Raw genomic sequence first — 22222 nt, 5'->3', positions numbered from 1 at the left:
GTGCTTGATATTTAAATGCGGAGTCGGTAAATAAATCGGTTATGGTTTTAAATTTCTAATATCTATGAAATGCGATTGAATTAAATTTTGTAATTTACAGGAAAGTCCTATCTTTATAGAAAGTAATAAAAGAAATAGAAAGATCTTTTTTTAATTTTAGTCTGAATTTATCAAAAATACGCCATATATGACTTTAATTCGTGTCTAATCGTAGCATAAATCGTGATAGTGTGACACGGCCTTTACACTACATTCAACGTTGAATGAAGTGTAACGGAGAGAAAAGTCGTGGGTTCTGACGATGTGACATCCAGAGGCGTCCGCAAGTATTTGATATTGGGGAGGCGAGCTAAATCAAAGGGGGGAGGGGGGGTTCTAACTAACTTTTTGTGACTTGAATTAATTAAAATTTCCGCCAAAATCTTGCTTGATATTTTTTCCGTTAAGTAAAAAGTCTAAAGGTATTTTCTGATTAAAAAAGAACAATAAAACATATACAAAAAAATTAAATACATGTAAATAAAAACAAACAAACAAATGTTTTATGTGTGATTATTTCAATTTCTTGTCATAAGCAGTTCAAAAGAGTCTCATACTTTGAATGCCAAATATATACTTAGTTGATAACGAAATATTGTCAATTCCAGACCTATGGACTTTTGTTTTAAGTTACTATATTTTTATGAAACAAAACTGGAGTATTTTTAAATAGGAGTTTCTTTTTTTTTTTTTTTTTTTGATATCAGAATACAAATGATAAATTATCGAATACAAATGAAAAATCATCGAATACAAATAAAAAATTATACAATACAAATAAGAAATTAGAATACAAATAAAAAGTTATACAATTCAAATGGAAAATTTTAGAATACAAATGGAAAAGTATAGAATACAAATAAAAATTATACAATTCAAATGTAAAATTATACAATACAAATGATAATTATAGAATACAAATGGAAAATTATAGAATACAAATGGAAAATTATAGAATACAAATAAGAATTATACAATACAAATGAAAAAATATACAATATAAACGGAAAAGATAACATATTGCAACGTTTGACATGCCATAGTTACATTATTAGAATTTTATTTTGTTATCGAAATTCGCTGCATTGCGCTGTGTATATAAATATTGCAATGAGCATCAGCATTTCATTGTCACACCAAAATGAATTTTTACAAGATCAAACTAGAGATCAGGGTAAAATTCACACTTTCACTTATACAAATTTTATAACAGAAATTTGAGAAAGTAAGCTAAATAGAATAATTCTTATACCTTTTTTTATAATGTCTATGTCACAGACCAAGTAAAGGGTTCGTGTTTTGATGAAATTGCATGCATAGAAAACTTTTATACATATTTAATAGCCCTATTTCTTTTGACAGTCTATTGATTACTTTTGAAAATAAAGCCTTCAATCTTATCCCCCACCCTCCTTTGACACTTATTTTATATATCTCGAACAATTTTGAATCTATATTTGATTGTGGTGATAGTTAGGTATAAATGTAGACATTAGCATTGTCGATTTGGAGAATTTTCACCACCGAATTCCGAATTATAAAAAAATTATCCCAACAAAGGGGGTACCTTTGCTTTATAACAAAATGTCAGGGGAATGATTTTCTATGCACGGGGGATGTTTGCTTGTAGCAAACCTTCCCCGGGGGAAAATTAAAGGTTGCGTTCATCGTAATTAATAAAGTGAGCTTTACATTATGGGCAGTATAAATAGAAACTGATTAATAATTACTTAATATTCATTTAATTTATTATTTAGTTTTGTCTAATAAAACACTTTTTCTTAAGATAAAATATATGTTTAAAATTTACACATCAGAATCAAAGAATTCAGTAGATAATAATGTTATTTATGTCTGATTACATGCATAGCATATCACATTGCTATTATATATGTAAGTATATGTGTACACAAATCTCAATATTACTGGGATAATTATGAAATTTCGTATGCCTTGTATAGAGAAATTGGTGAGTAGATTGCATTTTTCTTTGAATTTTCACTGTAGATAGTGTAGATGCTTAAATAGTTCATAATTATATTCCAGATGTTATATGAAGGTTTCCTTCCACCCTTGCGCACACGTTCCTTCTTTATTTTGTCGTCACTAGAGATCGAATGGAGTTCTGAATGAGAATGAAGGCTGAACGATTAGCGAACGCTGAACGAACGGTGATCAAGGGTGAACGCAAGATGAGCGAACGGAGAGCGAACGCTGAACGCTTTGTGAACGGTGAACGCGAGCGGTAGGTGAACGATAAACGCAAAACTGTGAACGGAGAGCGAACGGTTAGCGCACCCTGAATACACGCCATGAACGAACGATGAGCGAACGGAAAATGGGAAAGTAGAACTTTTTTTTCTTACCCAGAAATTTGCAGTCTACATGCAGTTTGCTGTGGTCCAACGGTAACGCGTTGACTCAGGACCCTTGACGTTGCTAGGATGAAGTTAGGTGGGTAGGTTGTTACACAAGAAATTTTTGGTAATTTAATTTTTCTTCAGTGTTTCAACTGAATTTGCATATGCCTGAATAATGTTTCAGATTTTATTTTAAAAAAAAATACCACAGTGTCTAAAAAATGACATTGTCTACAGTTTAATGGGAGGATGAAGAGGAATATCAGGTATTTGCACGTTTTTAACATCAACGCTAACATGTGCTTGACAACATGAACACCTCGGAAAGTTGGTAAGATTGTATATAAGAAGAAAATTGGCTTATTATTATTATTATTATTTTATTTACTTATTTCTGTTGTCAAAAATTAAATTTCTGAGACTGATCTTTATTTATTGGGTATAGACCCCCCCCCTTCTCCTGTAGTATCATCTATGCATTTCAATTATTTAATTGTTTTCGATTAAAAAAATAACAATATTCGAAAATTGACACAATTGTTTGTACACATAAATTCGATAAAAATGTATTACATTATTAGAATTTTATTTTGTTATCTAAATTCGCTGCATTGCACTGTGTATTAATATTGCAATGAGCATCAGCATTTCAAAGTGGATTTTCACAAGACTAAACTAGAGATCTGGGTAAAATTCACACTTTCACTGATACAAATTTTATAACAGAAATTTGAGAAAGTAAGCTGAATGGAATAATTCTTATACCTTTTTTATAATGTTTGCTCTAATGTTCGGAATCATAAATTTGTGACCAGGTTGTTCACACCTATTTCACGAACCAAGTAAAGGGTTCATGTTTTGATGAAATTGGATGCATAGAAAACCTATATACATTTTTAATAGCCCTATTTCTTTTGACAGTCTTTTGATTACTTTTGAAAATAAAGCCTTCAATCTTATCCCCTCCCTCCTTTGACTCTAATTTTATATATTTGGAATAATTTTGAATCTATATATAATTGTGGTGATACATGTAGTTAGGTATAAATGTTGACATAAGCATTGTCGACTGGAGAATTTTCACCACTATATCGTTTGTAAAACAACAACCCCTAATGACACACCCTTGAGACGGTGTCATAAAGTAAACCTCCCCCATTAGTAAAATAGCCCCCACCCCCCGCCTCCCGAAAAATCTACTATATAGGAACTCTTCCCCATTAGGATTAGGTTTACTATATAGTGCTGTCATGTTGTAAATTTTGAATTTACTAGGGTGAGGTAAATACAAAATTTACAACATGACATTTGAGTTGTCTTGTTGTAAATTTTGCATTTACCTCCCCCTTGTAAATTTAAAATTTACAACATGACAGTACTGGAATTTCTTCTGCGTAGTGAGTTTCATATCTGTGAAATTATTGATGATCAGAGATGCTTTGTTGAAGTAATCTGTGATCATATTTTTGTGAACATGCATTTCTAGCACATTTATAACAAACCCCAGCGCCAAATTATAAGAAAAATTCGCGGCTTTGAAAATAAATCACAATTGCTTGGTTTAACTATGAAAGACCCACACACATACATGTACTTCCTTTTCGCCATAATTCCATATTTTAGGTATTTAAGGTTCATAACCCCCACCCCCACCCCTTCCGCTCACTCATATGAAATGTTTGTTTAACTCTTATGATTTTCCAAAAGAAATGTATTTTTTAAGAAAAATACAAACAATTATAGCATAGCTTGCGGGGCAAAATTGGACAAAAAAGACACTTCAACTTGAAAAGATTATAAAGGAATAATAGACATATATGTCATTAAGATTTATTTCTCTTATCAGAGTATCGACGAACCTTAATTAAACAGAATGAAGCTAGCTAGTTTTGCAATACACCGAGTCTTCATTCATCATGTTGAATTTGATTGTTATCAGATATAAACACGATTAATGCACTGAATTCCGAATTATAAAAAATTATGCCAATAAAGGGGGTACGTTTGCTTTAAAACAAAATGTCCGGGGGAATGATTTCTTATGCACGGGAGATGTTTGCTTACACTAGCAAACCTTCCCCGGGGGGAAATTAAAGGTTGCGTTCATCGTATGTGACAGTATAAATAGAAGCTAATTAATAATTATTAATTATTAATAATTATTTATTATTCATTTACTTTTTTATTTAGTAATGTCTAATTAAACACTTTTTCTTTAGATAAGATGTACGTTTAAAATTTACACATTACATCATAATCTGAGAATTCAGTAGATAATAATGTTATTTATGTCTGATTACATGCATAGCACATCACACTGCTATTATATATGTAAGTATATGTGTACACAAATATTATCAGGATAATTATGAAATTTCGTATGCCTTGTCTCGAGAAATTGGTGAGTAGATTGCAATTTCTTTGAAATTTCACTGTACATAGATAGTGTAGATGTTTAAATAGTTCATAATTATATTCCAGATGTTATATGAAAGTTTCCTTCCACCCTTGCGCACACCTTCCTCCTTTACTTTGTCGTCGCTACAGTGTGGAGACAGATCCTTTGACTTTGAAATTCCGGATGACAATGAAGGCTAAACGATTAGTGAACGCTGAACGAACGGTGAGCAAAGCTGAACGCAATGTGATCGAACGGAGAGCGAACGCTGAACGCTTTGTGAACGGTGAACGCGATCGGTAGGTGAACAATAACGTAAAATTGTGAACGGAGAGCGAACGATGAGCGCACTCTGAATGCACGCGATGATTGAACGGTGAGCGAACGGAAAATAGAAAAGTAGAACGTTTCAGGGACTGTAGTACATTCTTTTTTTTTTCCTTACTCAGAAATACAATCTACATTTGCGAAACAAAAGCAAAATCTCTCAAATACATTAAGAGAAATATTCAAGTCAGATAAAAATAGTTGACAATAATAGCTACATTTTTATGAATTTGAAAAAAATCCCTCTACTTGCAGTTTCCTATGTTGTAAAGATACATTTTGCGACTACATCTTTGTCCATAACATATTACAGAATGGCAACTGCTCACTACTTATAGATGCTGTTAGCATTGCATTCTATTGTATATTGTATAAGCAAAATCATATGGGGGAGGGGGCATGCCCGAGTTTCCTTCAGGCCAGACATTTAAAATTAAAATGAATTTTAAAAATAAGACTTACTTGAAAAATCATAAATACTTTTAAATAGGGTATGATGACTTATGATTTATGACATAGTATTTGGAAAAGGAAACACTTTAAGATACCACAAGATATTTTACCCTAAACACAAGTATTTATGATTTTTTCCCGAAATATTTCTAATGTAAATAAATTTACCGGCTAATATGTTACCCATATTATTATTATTACCCCTACTTAAAAATGGTGCTTTCCCTACAGACATAAAAAGGGAGTTAAATTTACTTTCCCCTCCCCATTCTTCTGACGTTATATTTGTGTTTATCCTCTTCCCGTCAAAATAGATTTTTTTTAAAAATTATTTTGCTTACAAGGAAAGTTTGGAGTTAGATACATGTATTTTGTTTTCAAGAGGAAATGCTCCTTCTCCCGCCTCCCTCTTCTAAAAATATATATTAAGGATGACACAGCTGGCAATATCATCTGTAAGTAGTGGCAATAGGTAGATGACTGTCATGTATGATTGATTGTATGTTGTTTTACGCCCCGTTCGAGAATTTTTCACTCATACAGAGACTTCACCATATACCGGTGAAGGGCTTCAAATTTAGACCTTTACTCGGCACTCTGGGCCATTGAACAGGAAGGGTTCTTTATCGTGCCATCGCATACCGTGACACGGGGCCTTGGTTTTTAAGGTCTCATCCGAATGACCCGCACAACTTTCACTCCAAAGTGCCGAGCGCTTGGCGAAGGAACAGTTGCTACCTATTTTTTATCGACTTAGGTCAGTCGCGACCGTGATTCGTACACACGACCTTCCGATCACGAAGCGAGCGCTCTACCGACTAAGCTACCGTGACGGTGTCTGGAATTCCATACGTAATGTATGGAATTCCAAACATAACTATTGCCAAAACTATACATGGTACATGTATTCGAAAATACTCTAAACAATCAGCTTACAGTTGCTCAGATTATCAACAATCTCTGTTTAAAAGGCAAGATTTCTCAGAATCTATGGTCGATATAATGACCTTGTTTGCAAATACAACCTTTCGTTCGGTCCAATGTTGACTCTACTTTTTAATGCAAATTGTTAGGCGATTATATTCATACTAAATTGTCTACAGATTACTTCTCACAAGCGGTGTACCGTCGACAGGGGATGCTTACACCTTCATGGCATCTGATCCCAACTCTGAATGTTTCAGGGGTCCATGTTTGCTTATTGTTTAATTGGTCTTTTGAGCATTACTGTTCGGTATCTTCACATTTCATCCTAATTTTTCAACTCAATGTCGGTTAAAATGTAGTTCGCGAAGAAAACTCTTTGGGGGAGGGGGGTGGGTAATTTATCCCAAATGTCTATCAGTATTTGTCGATCAAAAATCAACCCAAAGGTGCTAGTAGTCATTTAAAGTAATCTGTTGTTCAAAATTATAGGATGTTTGAGACTGTAAATGTCAAAGTGAGGTTGTGACCGCTATTAACTGTAAAAGCACTGTAATTTGTCATGATTAATTTATAATTCTATAGTATTAATTCTTCACTGCTTCGGTAATGAACTACCAAAGACAGGGACCTATTATTTAATCTAGGTCTTATCCTTATTAGATCTGTTTGTGATCTTCTTTCTATAGCTCTTGCATTTATGCTGTCTTAATTAAAAAGGAGACAAACTGACGCGTATCTGGAGTTGACAGGAATTTCCTTCTTCTGTTAAACCATTTAACTAACGACACAATCTAACAGAATCATCCTGAATCATTGTTAAGGGCTTTCAGAATTAATTCCATATTTGACTGTTTTATTTATCTATTTCATTAAAAGGCGTATACTTAATTATTTTGAGTTGCGCCAGTACACTTTTTTTTTAAATTTAATGTCAAAACTTAAAACTAAAACCAATGCTACTTCATAAGCATCATGGGTATCTGATCAAATTATACTCTCTCCCTCCCTCTCTCCCCTCTCTCATTTCAAAAATTGTTAAAATTAGATCCAGCGTACTAGTTTTTAGAATTTGAACATCTCAGAACAAATATTTTCAGAGTTTATCATCATTTGAAAAATGTATGCTCAAAATCACTATACCAATAAATTCTTAGAGTTCCTCTGGTGAGATAAGTAAGGTGTTTCCCGTGTGTATCTCTGTGTGCCGGAAATAAGGACTAAAAAAGTAGATGTATTTCATTTGTTGATTGACAACCCCAGGGAATTCTTTCGGGAGGAATCAGCGCTATTGGTTAATGATTTACTTAACATTGAAAGGTAGTATATCTATAAATAATCGATCAATTATCTCTCCAATATTATTCATCGCCTGACGGATGAAAAACATACATGTATGCAGAATCTCCGATTCTTCCATTACCTTGCCAGGTGTTGGCTATTTTGTAATGTTTGCTTTGATTTAAGAGGAAAGAAAACGTAAACCACTGCGTAAAAGGGTAATTAAACCGCAAATTACTTCAACAAAAATTGAAATTGGTAATTAAGGATGCTTGGTGGAAAATCGGTTTATTACTACAGGTAGGGCCACAGAAAGAGTTGCTGCACAGTGTCCCCCTCTCATCCGCAAGATCGATGTTCCTCGTTTGTGAAAGCGATAATTGACACTTCTTCGACGAAACGGAAGATTTTAGGAACTGAGTACGGCTGGTAGATAGCATAGTGCCGTGACAAGGGGTGTGATATGACGGACTATTCGAATATTACCTGGACAAATGGAACGGAAGCGATGGTCGAATTGTCTCTTTCCCCTCCGAAACTGTCAACCATTCAAGGAAATATTATTGCTATTTACCTTACAGCTGTTGGTAAGTGTCTGTTAAAATTATCTTACAATTTATTTAAAGAAAACTTTTGATAAGGAAATAAATTATGTATTAATTGATTTTAAGAATTCGTTTCATTTCATTTTATTTACTGATTCTTATTTATTTATTTATTTTTTCATTCATTTAAAGTCAAACCTCGTTATCTTGAACTCGATGAATCCGAGTAAAATCTTCGAGTTATCGAAGTTTTAGATGCATAGAGAAAAAGTGCATGATTGGGACTTCCAACATATCCACGATATTCGAGATATCGGTGTTCGAGATACTGAAGTTTGATCATTGTTAACTTTTTTTTCCCTCAAGTTTTTAGAACATGTTGTTTATTATTGAGTTGACTTTTAAACGATGATGAAATCCATGATTGAAAGATCCTTGATTAGCGAAAGTGTTTTAATTCGTTAGTGCAAAATTTCAGTTTAAAAGATATACCATAAATGTATTTCAAATGAATTTAACGTCCTATAATTGACCATTGCAGAACATATCCCGGACAAAAGCCCATAATTAAAGACTTTTTAAGATGTAAGAACTTGTTCGTAATTAGACAAAATAAAAAAAAAGTGTTCTTCGAAAGTACGACAAAATAATTTTGAATATACACTGATGCACTGTGTGCGAATTTCTTGTTTCGTGGCTCTTAAGGTGTATGGTAGGCAAAATTCATCTACGTTCTAAAACATAAAAAACGGATATTTTGACCGATATTCTGAAATTAAAAAAAAAGATTTCACCTCGCATCTCATATGGTCTCCAAGGAAATTCGAAATCAATACAAAATAACAATATTTGTATAAGAAAAGGGCTTAAAAGGCATTTACAATGCAGTATAGATTCAATTTTGAGAATATTGATATGAAACATTTTAACCGAATTCCTTATAAATTAGAACAGTAGCAATGATTGAATTTAAACACAGAACCGATAGATAGTCTAAAACAGCCGGCCCTGATTACATTTATAAATAATCATTGATTTTTTTTTTAATGTAATGAAAACGTCGCTCCAATCTAAGATGTGTCCGCCCCGTGGGTAATTAAAAGCGACAGAGTATGTATGTACAGTATGGCATTGGGAGGTGGACAGAAATTTGGTTTTGTTGGAATGTCGCTCTTTAAAGTATCAAGGAGGAAAAAAGTAGCACGGAGACATGTAAAATCAACCTTAACATCCAAAATAAATAAATAAACAAATAATTTATTTATTTAAAAAATCGAGGTCTATAAAGGTATCAATTTATTATCAGTACTTTATATTTTATAGACATGGGAATCATCGCACAAATTCCAACATTACAGTATTTATAATTTTTGTTTTGAGTTGCGGAGGGGATGTAGTAACGCGCTATGTGTGTGTGTTTGTGGGTGGGTTAGTTTGCCCTATGTGCGAAACGGAAGTGACGTTATTTGCACCGGGATCAAATGTTGCCTTGATTTAAATATAAATATATTTATTTATTCATCTATTGTCTGATCTTCTCATATTCTAATCACATAAATAAAATTGAACGAGGGGATAATAAAATATAATATACAGTATTTTGCTTTTCCAAGTGTAAATTATAATTAAGTGGTGTGCAATCGGGTTCGATATTTTTGTTAACATCATATTTAGCTATGGAGCCTGAATTACCTACGTATTTTGAAGTCATCAATTATTTACGTATCCACAATTATTGTCGGTATTTTTTAAGCATGTAAACATTTGCTTCTTAACATCACTTGTCCAATCACTATATTTAGCTACATACATGTAGCTTGAATTACCTACGTACATTGAAGTCGCCAATTACGGGTTGTCTCAGTTCCGATTTTACGCCATATTGTTTAAATTGAAACACAGAAAAATTAATAAACACACTGGTAAAGAATAGATGTTTCTGTCTGTAATCTAAAGTCAACATTAACGTTTTTGTTCACTGCAGCAAGGCTGATATAACAAATTTTTGAAAATCAACATTAACGTTTTTGTGCACTGCAGCAAGGCAAAATTTGTAGCTAATCAATAATAGCTGCAAGGTATGGCACTTGCATTCGGTTATTACGCAGAAATCATTCATAATCATCACTGCTCAAACACTTTTACACTAATTAATAAATCAAACTGTAGCAGCGGTCCACATACCTAATGACATGGAACATATCAAAACTCAACATGCTTAGTATTCAAAACCTAGTGTCGACTTTTTATTTACTTAGAATTATAAAAGTGTTCTCCAAGGAAAATATAAAAAGTAAAATTGTTTCCCTTGAGAAAAAAAAGTATCCCCTCGCAACGAAGTTTACACTAATTAATAAATCAAACTGTAGCAGCGGTCCACATACCTCATGACATGGAACATATCAAAACTCAACATGCTTAGTATTCAAAACCTAGTGTCGACTTTTTATTTACTTAGAATTATAAAAGTGTTCTCCAAGGAAAATATAAAAAGTAAAATTGTTTCCCTTGAGAAAAAAAATATCCCCTCGCAACGAAGTTGGAGAGGATATAGTAACGCTCGTGTGTGTGTACGGGTGTGTGTGTGTGTGGTGGGGGGTGGGGGGATGAGTGGGTGTTTAACAAAAGTTAAGCAAGTAATAATTCATATCAGGATCGATATGCGCTTCTGCGAGGGGATGCTCCGCTTTGCGGTGCCCTTGTTTTTGTTGTAATTAGATGACTTCTTTTTACCATTGAGGAAAATCACGTCCTTACATAGCACACAGATCTACTTCGTGTATGGATTTTCTCCTAGAGCAATTTTTCCACATTTTATACATTTCATTCCTAATTACAATAAAAACTAAAATAATATTACCAATCTCTTTACGACCACTGTATGGGGGAAAATAAAAACGAAATCACCCCAGCCGTAATAGATCTTTATGACAAGAGGAAATTATCATATTCAAAAGGTTTGATTATGGTTATAATGTATAGCAATACTAGAATAAAACCTCGTTGAGGCTGACAATTAAGGGTAAAACAAAAATATTCCAAGGAATCTGTATCGTGAAGAAAACGTTCTCATTAAGAATTAGTCAAGTCCATGCGAGAAATCCCTGCATGGATAGGTGAACTATTTTATAAAATGGTCTAACCATTTTTTCTTTGTAATCATACTTACATGTATGTACATGTATATTTTTACGTAAATACGAGATAATTTTTTCGCTATTTCGAGATCTTTTCTTGTAATTTCGAAATTTTTCCCTTTAATTACGAGATCTTTTCTAGTAATTCAAAAAAAAATATCTCGTATTAAGGAAATAATTTTGCGTTTACATATTTTTTAATTGATACTAAAGGGCTTTTGTACACCTCCTATTTTATGTTTCGATCGGAAACACATTTGGGGTTTCCCCATAGCAAAACATGGACACTGGCATTCTTTCTATAATATGGGGGAGGGAGGGGGGTGTTTGTTGTTGTTGTTACCCATCTCTTATCCGCAACTTTCACGGAATCGTTACTATATATATTGCCATTGTGCACCTCCTTTTATGATAAGACAGATGTTTGAGGTTTCCCATACAGCAAAAAAAAAAAAAAAAAAAAAAAAAAAAAAAAAAAAAGGACTTTGTCTTTATACTCATATGGGAGTGGGGGTTATCATGTACCTCTAGTTTGTCTTAGAAAGCGTGACCGAACTTTGCCAATCTCTTTGGGTACTCCTCTCGTGTGTAGATATTTTCAAATGTACTAAACCTCTTAATATCAATCTCATTATGGGGCATAATCTTTACGCTCCTTTCATCATATATCATTCATAATTAGCCATCGTAGACTTCAGATTCTTACGCACGAAATTGAATTTTACGCAGTTACAGATATTTTATTATGCAAGATATACGTCTCTAGCACTGGTCCATTTTCTTGTTCTTCGGAGTCACACTGCTGACTGAAATTCGATATACCTATAAAGTATGGTATTATAACGGTTTTATGTGCTATTCAATTATTTTAAAAGTACTCGTATTGCAAAGAGATGCCAACGTAAAATGGACATAAGTGTATTCGTAAATGGTGAGAGTTATAATCCCACCCCTGCCAAATAAAAATAAAACCTCCAGATAGCGTATCTTTACTCTTTCATAAATCTCTAGTTCTAGACTTCGATGGTTTAATAAAAAAAAAAATATTTGTATATGCCATGGCTTTGGCATTTGTCAACAGTACGTCAATGCAGCAATAAGTCAGGGTGTGGTTTTATTTTTTTTATTTTTTTTTTTTTTGAATAATTTTATTTATTTTTTAAAATAGAATTTTCAAAGTTAAAAAAAAAAAATGTTAGAGTAGAAAAATAATAAATAAGAGTCGATATTTCTTTGGGTCTCGGAATACCATTCACGAACTTCGGTGATCCTAGCTAATAAAGGTCTTAATTGACACATGCATTTTTTGCTTTAGAGCTTCCCAAATGATAAACCCAACTGCAACTGCTCTTTTCGGATCTTCGAAAAGGCCCGAGAAGTTGCGATTGATCCAACTGTAATGAATTGTATAGAGATGTAACAATCCGGCCTTTATCTTAATCAATATAGCCTTGACAGGATTTAGACCGTCCAACGAACTATTGTGTTAAAAGCATTCTGTTGATAAACAAAGATGAAGATGCGAAAGAACTCTACACCATTCAATAAATGCAAATGATTGGTCATTTTACAGTAAAATAAGAAATGTCATCTTTTCCCAGAACAGATCAAGAGATATGCAAATACGACTGTCCTATTTACAAGAGATCGTCCTTCGTCCCTGACCATCGACTTGAGGATCATAATCGTCTCAAGTCTGACGTAAATACACCAGCTATTATCTGCTTTTTCATTAATTTCATTCTGATATTTCTCTCTAATATGATGTAAAGTCAACACATTATATTGTGAGATTGATAATTCCAAAAGATGCAAACTGTCTATTCATTTCAACACCATTGCATAAAACTTACTGATACATGTATAATGGATCTTCGTGCTTTTCACTGAATAATGCTTATAAACCACAAATGATCAACTGCAAAGTCATCAGAGATCACTAACTCTGGTCAAATAACACGTACTCAGTAGATTCCGGATAAATATTGATATTCATCCCTCACCGAGTCAGTTAAGTAGTGAAAAATAATTACCATTTTGGTATCTGTTTGGTTTTAGAACTAATGTAGTCGAAATTGCTGAGATGGTATGTACCTTAAACACATATCCCATACTTGGTTTACTACAAGAAATTTATTTATTTACATTTCCAATAAATTTCCCCTATAATTCTTTACAAATAAGAATATAGTTCATTTTCTCATGAACTACCATGCATGGGCATGAATATCTTTATTGTTACGCCATAATACCTTACTTGACGTCAAAACTATAGTGCAAACTGTTTTGCTTTAAAAATGACAGTTGAGTGGCGTTATTTGTGGCAAATCATCAGAAAAATAATGTAAATATAAGAAATGAATTTAATTTTTGAAGATTCATGAGGTACATGAACTACAACGCTTCACGCCGGTGTAACGACGAAAAGTGACCCCCGTAGAATATTGACCGGGGGTCATTTTTCTACGTAGAAATTTGACCCCCTGGTCAATATTCTACATAGAAAAATGACCCATTTTTTCGTAGAAAATATGGCCTGGGGGTCATTTTTCTCCGTGTGGGTTGTAGAAAAATGACCCCGTAGAATAATGCCCCTCTGTCTCTTTTTTTAATACAAAAACTGGTTTTGGTAGGAATATTCTTGTTAGGCAAATACGCAGAGGTAAAATCACGCAGCCTAAAAGCTTAAAAGTTCAAGTAACAAAAGGTTACACGATACCTTACATGTACATCAATAATACAAGATGTTTTATCCCATTAAAGGAAAACAAATAACTATAGGCTATTATGCTGTTCGATGATTATAAGAGAAAAAATACACGACGTGTTCTTAGATTTTTGTTTTATCAAATTTTATTTTTAAAAAAAGTTTCCAGAGTCGTCATTTAAAAAAAAAAAAACAAGATTATTTACTTAGCTGGTGTCAGAGAGAGAAACTTATATATGAATAAAAATGCATGGTTTCTGTGTATAATTGTATTGATCCTCTTTAAATTTTACCCTGGGTAAATGATGTTAAAAAAAAATGAAAATAAAGTCTCAGGCGTTTTTTTCTTCAGAAGTTACAAGAAAGATTAATGTTTTCGAACCCTATCCAAATAAATCTGCGTGAAAAAAATGAACAATTGTTAAGAAAATTAGATCTCATATTTATCTTTGATTTTCTGGTAAAAAAAAAAAAAACTTCTGATGAAAATATGAGGAAGATTAAATTTGTGTAAAAATAACAGACGGGACTAAATCAAAATTCCTCTGATATTCGATCTCAGAGACACAAAAAATGGTTAGCTCAAAATCTTTACCAATATCTTTTGTCGTTTGCTAGTGTCAACAAAGCCTATATAGACAAAATGAGGCTTTTTAACATAAAAAAAATTGATTAATTAATAAAAGAGGTGTTTGGTATAATAAGAATTGACACAAGTTTATACACAGTAGTACGTATTTCCCCTTTCTAGTTACAAGTAATGATTTTTACCAATAGAAAAAACCGAATGTTGCATTATGAAAAAGCTTCTCTGCCTAATTTACATATTATTTTTCCTAAGTATGATTGGCAATATTAGCACAATTGAAGTTGTATTTGCAAGACTACATAGAACTGTGCAAAAAAATATTGTAACACATATTGTGTTCGAATCAAGTACGTGATTTGTGTCAGCGTATCTATAGTGGTAAGTTTTGAGGGAGTGCGTAACGAGGATGTAACCCACTCTTTAAATTTGCTAGCCTATAGAAAAAAAATCTGGCCATATCTTTCCTATACACAAATTAAGCGATCTTGCTGTGTGATACAAGGTTATAAAAATATAAGAGTTTTTAGGATAAAAGTAAACAAAAATCTTTTTTTCTTACATCAAAAAATCCTACTTATAAACAGTTACATAATGCATATGTGCATGATGATGTAGATTATATATGTATCTATATAATGACCAAGGAAGGGGAGTATATTGCCAGTATTTCTATCACAATCGAAGGGCACTCCTAACAAAAATTTACTATAGTTAACTATAGTTTACTATTATTAAATATAGTAAATACTTTGATACTTTGATTAACAATGAAATTTTGTTTGGAACTTTTTTGAGATTCCAAAGCTGAAACTTTCTTAAATTGATATCTTGGGATGCTATGTTAATGAACAAGATATACGAGGGGTAATCAAAAAGTTCGCGAACTAATTGAATTACTTCCATAAAAGAAATAAAATCAGATTTCGATGTTTATTATTTTTTTTAAGTGGTCCTCTCCAATTTGAATGCACATCTGCCATCGTCCTGCCCATGCGCGAATCACGTGATCCAGGCGTTCACGTGACATGCTCCGTAGCGTTCTGTTCACAGAAATTAAAAGATTTTTCTGAGTCTTATATTTCTTACTATGCAAGTTATTTTTTTTTAACAAGAATAGCCCATTTGTCACAAATAGGATTGGTGGATTAGGATATCTTTTCCCAGAATGAGCATAGTGACCATCACAACCCGACTCTTTTGTATTGGGGTGCGTCGTTTATCCATTATGGATAAAGAATAAGCGCCTTCTTTTTATCATATATGATATATTTAAAATCTAAGGTAAACGATATTTTAGGGATTCAATAATTAAATTATTGTTAAGATATTCAACTATTTTTCTAACTGTAATTTGGCGATCTTTCGTTACAGATTGCTCAACTAAGGACACATATCTTCCAAAGCTTGCTTTCACTGGGCTCCAGAACAAACATCATTTTAACCACCTCCCTTCCTTCACTAAAACAATCAATCCAATTAATGATTGAACTTCTACCATGTCTTTTTGGCTTCATAAATCGTGTACAAATTATTATGTGCTACTGAAAAGGAATTTCTAGGATAAACGTTAAACTTTATAGCCGTTCGTTGCTCGAGTACGACTGAGTCAACCATTTTTTGTCACATCATCTACATATTGCGTCATTTTTATATTGTGACGTCCAAACGTGGAGCGAATATCTGCTATTTATAGAACATGTTTATGACTAAATGTGTGCCAAATTTCATTTTGATCTGAACTGTGGTTTTGTAAATAACGAGATAGTTCACGAACTTTTTGATCACCCCTCGTAGTTCCCTAAAATATAAAAAATGTGCACATATAAATTTAAGAACATAAAATATCACAATCATATATTTAAAAAATCCTTTGATTTACTATAGTAAAAAATTTGATACTGCATTAAACTATAGTTAACTTTGGTAAACTATATGTTTTTTTTTTGTTAGAGACTATCAGTGTTTTTCATATAGCGATCCTGATACAAACAATATATATATGTATATATATATATATATATAGTGTTTCATAGTTAACGTTATTTAGATACATTCGTTTTTTCCCTACAATAGAGATAATATAATTCTACAGACAATAATTGTAAGTATACAGATTACAGGGGAAACAAGAAATCTATGGACCAGTGCTCTCTAGTGATACCCCACCCGCACAGACAGACGGACAAGATTTGTACCAAAATGAATATCACTGTATAGCATGCCAAACCAAAGAGTGTATTAAAATTTCAAGCATCTGCGATGAGTTGTTGCAGAGATAACTGCAACGAAAAAAAAATGTTTCGGACAGACAGACAGAAACAAGCACTCACCCCGCACACACAACAGAGAGATCCGCAGGGTACAAGGTATATACCCCCATTTCCTTCGAAGCGGGGGTATTAATATTCATGTAATAAATAAGGATAAATGAAGCTAATAGAGGGAAAAAGATATTACATGATATTAAAAATGAAGCAGTAATTACAGTTAATGATAGCATCTCCATATTGGACGCTTCATATGTCGTGCTTTCTCTAATTTTTTCCTTGTCTAAAAATAATAATACAATACGTTTTTTGTTTCAATGAAATGGTGTATCCAGAAACTGATACATGCAAAAGCTGGGGTGGAGGCAGGTTGAAAGCGGGCACAAATTTTAAGCTAGAAGTATGAGGCCACAAACTTGTCCTTTAAATAGGTATATCGTTGTCAGAAACATATCATGTCATTTTCGGAACAAAACCTGTGAGAAAAAAACCCCAAAAACCAACGGATATATATATATATATATATATATATATATATATATATATATATATATATATATATATATATATATATATATATATATATATATATATATATATATATATATATATATGTGTGTGTGTGTGTGTGTGTGTGAGGGGGTGTGTGTGTGTGTGAGGGGGTGTGTGTGTGAATTATGAATTTATGCTCCTCAATAATGTATACTAAATGGGATGCAAGCAAAAAAACCATACCACGTACATTGTATATCATGCTAGTATTGAGAAGTGGCTTTGAGGAGGGGGAGGTACTTTGCTCCTCCTCCACTACATTTGAAAGAAAAAAAATCAGGAGACTCTGGGCCTTCACCGACCCTTTCCAACATCGGATTAACGCATATCACATCTCATTTCTAAAGGTTTTAAAATTACATGTATAAAATATAGTGAAAACGTAGGGGGTCAGATTTCTATGGGGGTCATTTTTTAATGTGTGTGGAGTCGTAGAATTACCGGTCTGGAAGGGTTTTCTACGGTCGAAAAATGACCCTACTTGCCCTAGACCGGGGGTCATTTTTCTACGGAGAAATTTGACCCCCCGGTCGATATTCTACGGGGGTCACTTTTCGTCGTTCCACCGGCATATCTATCATGAAGCGCTAACGCGCTTCATGAAATATGCCGGCGTGAAGCGTCGTAGTTCATGTCCTCATGAATCTTCAAAAATTAAATTCATTTCTTAAATATTATAAGAATGCCAAGCATTTGTATAAAGGTAAAGTCACGTTGTGCTGAGCGAAAGACATTTATTCAAATACATGGACACATATATATATTTTCAACCGTATCAATCATAGGGGCTTGTCTTCCGGATTGTTACATGTAAATAAATTTTCGAAATTTTTGAATCTACTTTAATTACACTTAAAAGTTGTTACAATAAAGATTCTGACACTTTCAGTCAAGAAAAACCACGTTCAAAAAACACGTACCACACCTATATACACAAGCTTATCTTTTAAAAAGATATAGGTGAGCTAGCGCTACATACCTATCATAAACCACAGAATTAGATATCTGAATTATTGGATTAATTTGCTGAATCGATTAAAGGGACGACCATTTGATTCTGAGGAGGGGGTCGGGTGGGGGGTCTGGCAAAATCTTTCGAGTCAGATTATTTATTTTCATGCCAGTCAAGGACAGATTATTTATTTTCAAGATGATCAAGGACAGATTATTTATTTTCTTCTTCACTGAAAAAGTTTGACCAAAAAAAAAAAAAAAAAAAAATCAAAAACAAAAAAAGATAAAGATGGACCGGAAGGGGGGGGGGGGTTAAGTAGCAATAGTCAATGACAGATTATTTATTTTCTTGCCGGTCGTGGAAAGACAGTTATTTATTTTCAACTTTTTTGAGGACTGATTATTTATTTCCAAAATCTTCCAGCCTCCCCCCTTCAGAATCAAATGTTCGTCCCTAATTATTAATAGGAAGACACAGTGGTACACTGGAGGTAATGTTGGGGGGATGTATCTTAATTCAGAATGGTGAATGTATCAGCTATTCAGTGCTTAATACAGAATATTCATCAGACTATTTATAAAAAAAGCTATTGTTGGATTAAATTCGGGATATCCAGAGTGGGTTTTCACATTGGCAATGGCATGAATCATTAACTGTGTGTTCTGTAGTTTACTGTAATTTCAATTTTGAAGTGAAAAATAAGAGATAAGTAGAACCAATGAACACCTAGTTTAAAAATATTCCAGTGTGGTACTGTTTTGTAGCAATCGCATCCTTTCGGGCCTTTCCGGCAAGCTCGGAAAACATATCCGAGGTTGTTATTCCGAGCTTGCCGGAAAGATCCAGGAAGACAGCTCGAGAGCGCTAGCAATAACAATCGGATCATTACTCGGGCTTTTCCGTCAAAAAAGGAAAAATGGAAAATTAAAGAATTATAATTATACCAGTGCTACTGCATTGTATCAATCGCTTCTCGTGTCTTTCCGACAAACTCTGAGAGATTTCCTGGGTTTTTTTCTGAGCTTGCCGGAATTATCTAGGAAGGTAGTATCCATGGTTAGCTTTAAGGAAAGCTAGGTTTTACCAGTTGATCTCTACAATCTTGGCATTATATGACCTAAATTTTCTTGTACTTTTAATCATAAGTTAGACAATAGATTAAGAAATTCAGAATTCGGATCATATCAATTTTTAATTATAAAACGAAATTATCATCGTACAGTCTATCTTCAGTAGTTTTCCCAGAATATACCCGACCGTGAAGTCGAGCATGCGTATTCCAGAAATATAGACTAACGTAGTTGCTAACGCTCGAGAGCGCTAGCAATAAACTCTACAAGGACGAAAGCTCATCGACCTCGGAAGAACGGAAGCTTACAAAATCGCAAGGGCAGGTAATCAATGTATAGGGAAAACTCAGAGGGTAATCGAAAGCGAATGGTAACACCCAAGGAGGTCCAGCTTCGCGGAAAAAAATGTTTACCGAGAAGAAAAGGCAGTGAAAATGATACATACTGGCTAAAGTTTGGTTTTCACGGGCTAAGGCGGCACCGGGAAGACTCATTCCATTTAATGTATAACTAATTTGTTACATTATTTACAGGACACTTGCTATACAAGCTATATGTTATACCACGATTATCGCCCTTGCATCGTTACCATGCAACCATGTAAACTTCCGTTCTCCCCAGGTCGATGTAGAAAAATGAGCCCCAAGTCGAAGAAATTGTATCCGTTTTCTGTTGATTAAACGCGTGTTGACGACTGACAAACGCATCAACATTTAGGAAAATCATCACTGTACAGAACCATGACAACGAAATAAATTAATGCTTTAGAGTCCAGAAATAGGCGCTGAAATGGGTAGGGGTATTTCGTCCCTTGTAGAGTTTATGTATATAGGTGTGGTACGTGTTTTTTAAACGTGGTTTTTTTCTTGACTAAAAGTGTCAGAATCTTTATTGTTACAACTTTTAAGTGTATTTAAAGTAGATTCAAAATTTTTAAAAAAAAATATTTTACGTTTAACAATTAGGGAGACAAGCCCCTATGATCAATCTCGGAAAAAATACCTTGGAAGTCAATATATCAATCTTTCTCTTATCCGGTGTCAAGAAAAATAATAGTTCTTCGACACTTTTAAAACATTCTTCAAACAAGAAGGCTTGAGAAACATATACCAGTATTCCCCCCCCCCCCCCCCATGTGGCAATATTAAAGGAAACGGGGAAAACTACTGAAGGTAGACTGTACGATGATAATTTCGTTTTATAATTAAAAATTGATATGATCCGAATTCTGAATTTCTTAATCTATTGTCTAACCTATGATTAAAATCTGCTAAATTTTACTAGGTATTTCATGGATGCCGCTGTGATAAAAGAATCACTTTTCACATACACACCCTCCTTCGAATTTCCCGGGGGGGGGGGGGTTAAGTCATTTTTCCATGGGGGAAATCCTACATTAGAGACTTTTTTCCCACGGGAAGTCCTATTCTAGAGCCATTTTTTCTGGAGGAAAGATTTAAGAGGGAAAAGCGGAACGAAATACAAACTCGATCTTTTACTTATCAAGATAGACTCACATACCAAAAAAACCAACTCAACATATGCAAACGTCTAGTAAAAAAAAGTCTGGAACACCACTGACCAATAGACAGAGCGACAGATAGTCAGACAGATGATGAGGAAAGCTCACCGGCTTTACCGATAGGGGACTATAAAAACGTCATCTGGATAAGGTTAATGTCAGGGGGTTTAGAAGTGTAAAATTGTCAGGGCTGATACTTTGTCATGCAGAAACATTACAAATCATGCTTGACACAAGGTTGCCTGCGAGTTAACATGGCACTGAAAATAATGTCAGTTTTACATGTTCAACGTAACAGAGTATATCGAAGTTTTTGACCAGACCACGTAGTTTTGACTTCTACGATGCTTAAATCCAAGAATGGTTATGTCATAAGTAATGTTTTGAAATTAGATGTCCTGACCTTGTATATTTTATTTTTAATTAACGATTTCTTCTCTCTGAAGGAGTATTTTTTGACATGAGAAAAAAAACATACATTTCCTTTATTGATTCAGCACTTTTTTTCCAGGGATTTTATCACTGATTGGAAATGGAATTACCATTGTGGTCATTTGTCGATTCCAAAAACTACGAACCACTGCCAACATCTTCATCGCAAATTTGGCGGCAGCTGACTTAGCCATTACAATCTTTACGTTCCCGTTCTCTATTATTTCTCACTTCTATAATGGGTAAGTAGTCCGACTGCGTGACTTCATAAAGTACGTAGATAATGTAGTTTAGAGGTCTAATGGATTATTCTTTCACTCAGATTAGAGCTGGTTTGAATCCAAGCTATATAACTAGGTATCGTGTTGTGCCCTTAATTTAGACCCTTTTTCTGTTTGGCCTTGACCTCCGTCTGGGTAGCGACAGCCTGCAATGGACTAGTGTCCCATTTCGGATGAGTAGATGGGTTTCATCTACTTAGCACAGCGGAAATCGGGTAAAAGCATCCGTTTATAAGCCATTATGTCTGGAAAAGCTTAACTGATGAGTACTGCACATACTTCCTTTATCATCGGCGTGGTTTAATATGTAAAACACAGGATGTTTGGTTGTTATTTAAGAATTCACAACGGTATAAATAGACTAACTGCCATATTGTAAATTT

This window comes from Saccostrea echinata, unplaced genomic scaffold (assembly GCF_033153115.1).
Source record: "Saccostrea echinata isolate AGI-Se365-2 ecotype Australia unplaced genomic scaffold, CSIRO_AGI_Sech_v1 ptg000022l, whole genome shotgun sequence".
NCBI classification, from domain to species: Eukaryota; Metazoa; Mollusca; class Bivalvia; order Ostreida; family Ostreidae; genus Saccostrea; species Saccostrea echinata.
Note: the sequence above shows the minus strand (reverse complement) of the source record.